We start from the raw sequence: 6,523 nt of genomic DNA, 5'->3' as shown, positions 1-6,523 counted from the left end.
ATCTCAAAGGAGTACCTGATATTTATTTCTTTTCTTTTGATAAGTGAGGCTTATCAGCACTTAGTACATCCATCAGATTTACTAACATCAGAACTTAACAGATAAGAAGCACTATTCTAGTTTTTAACTTAGTAATAAAATACACAAAGTAAACCTAACCAAGCTCAACATTAGAATTTGCTTGTGTTAAAAGATTTCCACATAAACAATTACTTCAAACATGGGATCTTTAGTATATTAAAGACTACTAGGTCAACATCTAGCACAGTTATCCTCATTGGATTGAATAGTCACAGAAATATTCATATCACTATCAGAGTTTAGAAATTCACATCAGACAACAATCAACACTTAAGCAAATTTCAATTTAAGCACAGAATACACAAAGATAGTAATATCTGTAACTACTGATCATAAAGTCTGATGGATCAAAACATAAACTAAACAGATTTAGAGAAAGAACCTAAAACCATTCCAAGTTCATTTACCAATCTTGTAAAAGTAGCTTCACAGTGGTTTTATGAAGATATCCGCTAGTTGTTGATCTGTTGGAACAAAATGCAATTCCACTGTACCTTCATCCACATGTTCCCTTATGAAGTGGTACCTAATGCTGATGTGCTTTGTCATTGAGTGTTGAACTGGATTACCTGTCATAGCAATAGCACTTTGATTATCACAGTAAATAGGGATTTTACAAAATTCTAACCCATAATCCAGTAACTGATTCTTCATCTAAAAAATCTATGCACAACAGCTTCCTGCAGCAATGTATTCTGCTTCTGCAGTTGATGTGGAAATTGACTTCTGTTTCTTGCTAAACCAAGAAATCAATCTGCCTCCAAGAAATTGGCAGCTTCCACTTGTGCTTTTCTTGTCAATTTTGCATCCTGCAAAATCTGCATCTGAGTAACCTATTAGCTTAAAATCTGATTCCCTAGGATACCACAATCCTAGATCAGCTGTACCCTTAAGGTACTTGAAAATTCTTTTTACAGCTGTTAAGTGAGGTTCTCTTGGATCTGCTTGAAATCTTGCACAAAGACAGGTAGCATACATGATATCAGGTCTACTTGCAGTTAAATATTCATACCTCTGTAATCAGTAATATCTACTGATTTACCGGTATTCTTATCCAATTTTGTTACAGTGGCCATGAGAGTGGATGCATTTGAACATTCTTGCATTCCAAATTTCTTCAGCAAGTTTCTGGTGTACTTAAATTGACATATAAAAGTGCCTTCTTCATTTTGCTTGACTTGAAGGCCCATAAAATAGCTAAGTTCCCCCATCATACTCATTTGATATCTTGACTGCATGAGCTTGGCAAACCTTTTACAAAGTTTGTTATTTGTAGAACCAAAAATGATATCATCAACATATATCTGCACCAAAAGTAAGTCCTTTCCATGGTTGAGGTAGAACAGTGTTTTGTCTATAGTGCTTGCACCCAATCAGCATCTTGAAGAGCTTCTTCCATTTTCTTTGGTTCAGTCTGAGAGAGAAAAGAGTGATAAAGACATTCATTTGATGTAGCTGTTCTAGTTCTGACACCTGCATCAGGATTTCCAATAATTAAGTCAGGTGTATGTGCTTTAGTCCACTTCCTTGCAGATGGAAGATTTTCTCTAGAACTGGATGTTCCCCCATGATCCATGCTGTCTTCATCAACTTTTTCTGACGCTCCACCTGAAATTATGCTCTCTGAGTTGGATCCTTCAGAATTTGAGTTTCCAGAAATATCAGCAATTGAGTTTCCAGAATTATCAGAACTTGGCCCTTCAGAACTTGATGAATCAGAACTTGAAGAGCCTGTTGTAGGTTCTGATGCTTCTTAAGTTGTGGTTGTTTCTTCAGTATGCTCCCCCTGCACAGGTGCATCTTCCTTTGGCGTAGTCACCACAGTTTCAATAATATCAGAGTTTAATCCATCAGAGTTTGCAGTATCATGATTTAGACTGTCAGGATTTACAGTATCAGAATTTAAAACTTCATTCTCAAATCTCAGCTGATCATGATCATTGAAATCTTCAAGTCCTGTAATCTTCTTATCATCAAAAGAGACATTGATAGATTCCATAACAACCCTTGTTCTTAAATTGTAGACTCTAAAGGCTTTTGTGGAAAGTGGATATCCAACAAAAATTCCTTCATCAGCTTTTAGATCAAATTTGGATAGCTGTTCAGGATGAGTCTTAAGAACAAAACACTTACATCCAAATACATGAAAATACTTCAGATTTGGCTTCTTTTTCTTCATCATTTCATATGGTGTCTTTCCATGCTTGTTAATGAGTGTAACATTCTGAGTAAAACAAGCAGTCTGCACAAATTCAACCCAAAAATAGGTTGGTAGCTTTGCTTCATTAAGCATAGTTCGTGTAGCTTCAATAAGAGTTCTATTCTTTCTTTCAGCAACTCCATTTTGCTGTGGAGTTCCAGGAGCAGAGTATTCTTGCTTGATCCCTTGGTTTTTGCAGAACTCTTCCATAATCAAATTCTTGAACTCAGTGCCATTATCACTTCTTATGATCTTTACAGAATCTTTGACCAATTTATCTAGTTGCTTGACATGATCAATCAAAATAGATGCAGTTTCACTTTTTGTGTGCAAGAAATACACCCATGTGTATCTGGTGAACTCATCCACTATGACCATAACATATTTCTTCTTTGCAATAGACATGACATTCACTGGACCAAATAGATCAACATGTAGTAAGTGATAAGGCTCAAGAATTGATGATTCAGTCTTGCTCTTGAATGAAGATTTTCTTTGTTTTGCCTTTTGACATGAATCACAAAGGCCATCAGGAGCAAATACTGATTTTGGCAGTCCTCTAACAAGATCTTACTTGACTAGTTCATTTATATTGCTAAAATTTAAATGAGAGAGTTTCTTGTGCCAATCCCAGCTTTCTTCAATAGATGCTCTGCTTAATAGACAAATTGCAGAACCATCAGAACTTGTTGAAAGCTTGGCTTCATAAATGTTACCATGCCTATATCCCTTCAGAACAACTTTGCCTATAGACTTGCTTACTACTTCACAGTGTTCTTCAAAGAAATCCACATGATAACCTCTGTCACAGATTTGACTAACACTCAGCAAATTGTGTTTATGTCCTGATACCAGAGCTACTTTTTCAATGATGACATTCCTCAGATTGATATTGCCATATCCCAAAGTTTTTCCCATGTTGCCATCTCCATAAGAAACACATGGGCCAGCTTTCTCCACAAAGTCTGATAGCAGGGCTTTATTTCCAGTCATATGTCCTGAACATCCACAGTCCAGAACTAGGATGTTTTTCCTGTTGCCCTGCAATCACAAAGACCACTAATGATTAGTTTTAAGGACCCAGACTTGCTTGGATACTTTGGCCTTATTAAGTTTGTTAACATTTGCAGCGGATTTTACATCAGAGTTTATGTTAACATTTTTATTATCAGAATTTACACTATCAGACATTGAATCAGAACTTACACTGGAAGGAACAATGCTAACTTCCTTTGAAGAAGGTTTTATTTGATAATAATCATAGTACAAACTATGATATTCCTTAAAAGTATAAATGGAATGCCATAAACTATCACAATAAAAATAAGGATTTTATGGCCTATATCTAACAGACTGACTCTTAACTCCTGACTTTGAAGGTAAGGAGTTTATGTTCTTATTCTTCCTGCAAAAAGAAGCCAGATGGTTAGAATTTCCACAGTTATGACATGTTTTTCTAGGAGCATTAGAAATAGGCTTATAATCATTTCTGTTATTCACACCTTCCTTTCCATTCCTATTTTTCCTAGGTGACTTTACCTTGTTTACATTCTTAACATCTTTCAGCTTGTACTTAAGCTGCTTCTTAGTCATTAAGCCTATGTTAACTTCAGTTGACTTTTCCCGTTTTAGTTTGTCAGAAGTTAATTCCTCTTTAACTTCTGATTTCTCAGTATTAGACTTTACAACTACAAACTTAACATGTTTCACCTTTGGCTTTTGTTTAACAACTATAGGCTCAATTTCTACAGTTCCTTTATCATTCTTATCATCTCCATAACCTAAGCCCTCTTTCCAGTTTCCACTACTTAATATATCCTGAGTTGCTCTACCAGAGTTAGTTCAAGTCCTGATTATCTCTCTTTCCTTTTCTAACTCAGTTTTTAGAGATTCATTCACTTTTACCACTTCATCCCTAACATAAAGGCATCATCTCTATCATTCTGAGTTTGATGGAACATGACTAACTCTTTTTTTAAATAATCATTCCTCTTTTTACAAGCAAGATTTTCAGAAGTTAATCTTTCACATGTTAAAGTTTGATCTCTATAGCTAATGAACATGGTTTTAAGATATCTTCTCAACTCATTTATATCATCAGTATGAAAGGCATAAGTAGTTTGAGGTACCTTTAACTCAGCAGCATCAGAACTGCTATCAGCATTTGCCATTAAGGCATAGTTTTCCTCATCTTCAGAATCTGAAGTGTCTGTCCAGTTTTTCTTCTTTGTGACCAGTGCCTTGCCTTTGTCACTCTTCACTTTCTTGCAATCAGGAGATATGCGGCCTCTCTCACCACAGTTGTAGCATTTGACATTTGAGTAATCTCCTTTATCAGACTTTCCTCCTTTGCCTTCAGATTTTCTGAAACTCTTCTTATCAGAACTTGCACCTTTCCTGGAAAACTTCTTTCCCTTCCTGAATTTCCTGTATGCAATCCTTGTGATTCCTTTCACCATAAGAGCACACAGCTTCATCATCTCCTCATCAGCATCCATCTCAGGTGAGCTTTCAGTTTCTGAGTCATCATCACTATCAGAACTTGATGACTCAATATCAGACTTTGTGATGAGAATTTTTCCCTTGCCTTTCCTTGAGGTAGCTGCTTTGGGAGATTCCTCCTCAGCCTTAAGAGCAACTGTCCTTGACTTTCCTCCTTTCCTCTTGCTTCTTTGTTCCATCTCAAGTTCATGAGTCTTGAGCATCCCATAAATTTCATCAAGAGTTGTTTCTTCAAGATTATAGTTGTCTTTTATAGTTGTGGCCTTCAAATCCCAACTTTCAGGAAGTGCTAACAGGAATTTAAGATTTGAATCCTCAAGATCATATTCCTTGTCAACTAGTGACAAATCATTCAAGAGTTTGACAAATCTGTCATATAAACCAGTTAATGACTCATTAGGCTTTGAGTCAAAGTGCTCATACTCTTGAGTGAGTATAGTCTTCCTGTTCTTCTTAATTGAATTAGTTCCCTGGCATCTTGTCTCCAAGGCATCCCATATCTCCTTTGCAGTCTTGCAGTTGATTACCCTGTTTGACATTACATTATCAATGGCACTATGCAGCAAGTGACGTACCTTAGCATCCTTAGCAATTGATGAGATATCTTCAGCTGTGTATTCACTTTTCTCCTTTGGTACAGTCTGTGCTGGCTTATCTGCAACTACAACCGAGAGCTTGGTTGGCTTATGTGGTCCTTCATTAATTCTGTCAAGGTATTCTGGATCTGTGGCTTCCAGAAATATAGTCATCCTCACTCTCCATATGGAATCCTCAGATGGTCTCAGTATGGGAACCCTAATAGTCTCATATCGACTATGGATTTGAGTCTTTGGAGTTTCTTCAGTTTTGGTGGGCTTGGTTGGAGTTTCTTCTTCAGACATGATTGTTTTTGGATCTTAAACTGTATGTGTGTTAACAGATTGCTCTGATACCACTTGTTAGGTCACACACACTGTAGAAGGGGGTTGAATACAATGTTTAGCACAATCAAATCGAATTAAAGAACTCAAGTAACAGAAAACATACTTTATTCAATATAATAAACTTTGTTACAATATGGAACTGTCCTCTCTCAGTGATGAACAAATTATCACGAGAGCTTCTAGGCTTACAATGAATATTATTCTCGATAAAGATAACACATATAGTGTAAACCCTATGTCTGTGTTTATATACTACACAGTTACAAGATAATCACTAATTGATATGGAATATAATTCTGCTTCCTAAAATATATCAATCAGTTATCTTTTCTTCGAAGTATTCTATTCTTCATAGAATTCCTTCTTCATGCATATCTCTTCTTGAGTTTGTCTTGATCTTCTTTCCTTTCAATCAGCCTCTTTCCTTATCTGAAAGTCCCCTTAAGTCCTGATATTATCTCATGATAAATATCTCCTGATAACTTAAGTTCTGACAACTTAAGTTCTGATATCTTAAGTCCTGACTTCAGTATAAGTACTGATTTCCAGTTAAGTACTGATTTGACCTGTTAAGTAAGATCTGAAAACTAAACACAAATCATATTAGACATGACATTATCAAATATATCTAACAAACCTTATAACTTAGTTAACTGCTGGTTTACACAGTGTGTAATAAGACATGCTATTAGCTTTTCTAAATTGTCACTTGTCATTTCTATTTATAGAAAAGTAGATCTTTCATTTTTGGCTTAGCATATCTTTAGCATCCTGTGATAATTTTAATCTTCCTCTGTCAGTTAATCTTTACCATTGA

This window comes from Apium graveolens, chromosome 2, assembly GCF_009905375.1.
Source record: "Apium graveolens cultivar Ventura chromosome 2, ASM990537v1, whole genome shotgun sequence".
Lineage (NCBI taxonomy): Eukaryota > Viridiplantae > Streptophyta > Magnoliopsida > Apiales > Apiaceae > Apium > Apium graveolens.
Note: the sequence above shows the minus strand (reverse complement) of the source record.